Genomic DNA, 2,500 nt, shown 5'->3' with positions numbered 1-2,500 from the left:
CCCAATGAGGGTGGTGTCGTCCGACAAACTTCAAGAGTTTGACGGACAGATGATTGGAGGCGCAGCTGTTGGTATACAGGGAGAAGAGCAGTGGGCAAAGGACGCAGCCCTGAGGAGTTCCCGTGCTGATGGACCTGGAGTCAGAGACTTCTGTTCCCGGCTTAACGCACTGCTTCCTGTCAGAGAGGAAGTCTGTGATCCACCTGCAGGTGGAGTAGGGCACGTTCAGCTGGAAGAGCTTGTCCTGAAGCAGGGCAGGGATGATGGTGTTGAAGGCAGAGCTGAAGTCCACAAACAGGATCCTGGCGTAGGATGCTGGGGCGTCCACATGCTGTAGGGTGAAGTGGAGGGCCATGTTAACTGCGTCGTCCACAGACCTGTTGGCTCTGTAGGCAAACTGAAGGGGGTCCAGGAGAGGGTCTGTGATGGCTTTGAGGTGTGCCAGGAGCAGGCGCTCAAAAGACTTCATTACCACAGATGTAAGGGCGACCGGTCTGTAATCATTTAGTCCTGTTGGCCTTAGCTTTTTGGGCACAGCGATGATGGTGGAGGACTTGAGACAGGCTGGTACATGGCATGTCTCCAGGGAGGTGTTAAAGATGTTGGTGAACACCGGAGACAGCTGGCCAGCGCAGTGCCTGAGGGTGGCTGGAGAGACAGAGTCCGGCCCGGCTGCTTTGCGTGGATTCTGCCTCTTGAAAAGCCCATTAACTTCTCCCTCCTGAAAGGAGAGAGTCGTTTCTGTAGTATGGGTGGGGGATGGGGCCTCTTGGGTGGGAAGGGGTGGTTCAGGACAGTCCAATTGTCTTTCAAATCTACGGTAGAACTCGTTCAGGTCGTTGGCTAGGCGGGAGTCGTTAGTGGTGTGGGGCGCTCTGGGTTTGTAGTTGGTGATGTGCCTGAGCCCTTTGGCAGACAGAAGCAGCGTCGTTAGTAGAGAACTGGTGTTTTAGTGTCTCTGAGTACAGTCGTTTAGCCTCTCTCACCGCTTTGCTAAACCTGTTCTTCGACTCCTTGAATCTGTCTCTATCCCCACTCCTAAACGCTTCCTCCTTCTCCAACCTCAACCTTTTGAGCTTTGCTGAGAACCAGGGCTTGTTGTTGTTAAAGTTCACCCTGGTACGTGTTGGGATACAGCAGTCCTCACAGAAGCTGATGTACACAGCCTCTGTGAGTTCATCCAGACTATTGGTAGCAGTCGTGAACATATCCCAGTCAGTACAGTCTAAGCACGCCCGCAAATCTTCCACAGCCTCACTGGTCCACTGTTTAGATGTCCTCACAGCAGGTTTACAGAGTTTTAGTTGCTGCCTGTATGCACGAATCAGGTGGACCAAGGGAGTTCTGTGCGAGCCGAACAGCCCCGTGACCCACAAGAGAAACATCCCCGCCAAATTCGAGCGTTTGACGGGGTCTATCCGTGAAAAAATATTCACGTTTTTGAGTGCACATGCATTTCTGCTGCAAATGCCTCTGGAAGTTTCATGCCGTTCGTATGCCAATTGTGGCAACACGAAAATGACCCGTTTTCCCATTCCGAGGGATTTCTGTGCGACCCTAACAGCCCCGTGAGCCACAAGAGACACATCCCCGCCAATTTCTAGCGTTTCACGGGGTCTATCCGTGAAAAATATAGACGTTTTTGAGTGCACATGCATTTCTGCTGCAGATGCCTCTGGAAGTTTCATGCCGTTCGTACGCAATGTGGCAACACGAAAATGACCCCTTTTCCCATTCCGAGGGATTTCTGTGCGACCCTAACTAACAGCGCCCGTGAGCCACAAGAGAGACATCCCCGCCAATTTATAGCGTTTCACGGGGTCTATCCGTGAAAAATATAGACGTTTTTGAGTGCACATGCATTCCTGCTGCAAATGCCTCTGGAAGTTTCATGCCGTTCCTATGCAATGTGGCCACACAAAAATGACCCGTTTTCCCATTCCGAGGCATTTCTGTGCGACCCTAACAGCCCCGTGAGCCACAAGAGAGACATCCCCGCCAACTTCTAGCGTTTGACGGGGTCTATGCGTGAAAAATATTAAAATTTTTGAGTGCACGTGCCTTTCTGCTGCAAATGCCTCTGGAAGTTTCATGGCGTTCCTATGCAATGTGGCAACACGAAAATGACCCCTTTTCCCATTCCGAGGGAGTTCTGTGCCACCCTAACAGCCCCGTGAGCCACAAGAGACACATCCCCGCCAATTTCTAGCGTTTCACGGGGTCTATCCGTGAAACATATAGAAGTTTTTGAGTGCACATGCATTCCTGCTGCAAATGCCTCTGGAAGTTTCATGCGGTTCGTACGCAATGTGGCAACACGAAAATGACCCGTTTTCCCATTCCCAGGGATTTCTGTGCGACCCGAACAGCCCCGTGAGCCACAAGAGACACATCCCCGCCAATTTCTAGCGTTTCACGGGGTCTATCCGTGAAAAATATCAATTTTTTTTTGACTGCACATGCATTTCTGCTGCAAATGCCTCTGGAAGTTGCATGCGGT

The sequence above is a fragment of the Petromyzon marinus genome, unplaced genomic scaffold (genome assembly GCF_048934315.1).
Source record: "Petromyzon marinus isolate PM22_M1 ecotype Great Lakes invasive population unplaced genomic scaffold, UKy_Petmar_22M1.pri1.0 PM_G_Scaffold_132, whole genome shotgun sequence".
Classification (NCBI taxonomy): domain Eukaryota; kingdom Metazoa; phylum Chordata; class Hyperoartia; order Petromyzontiformes; family Petromyzontidae; genus Petromyzon; species Petromyzon marinus.
This window is presented reverse-complemented; position numbering follows the sequence as displayed.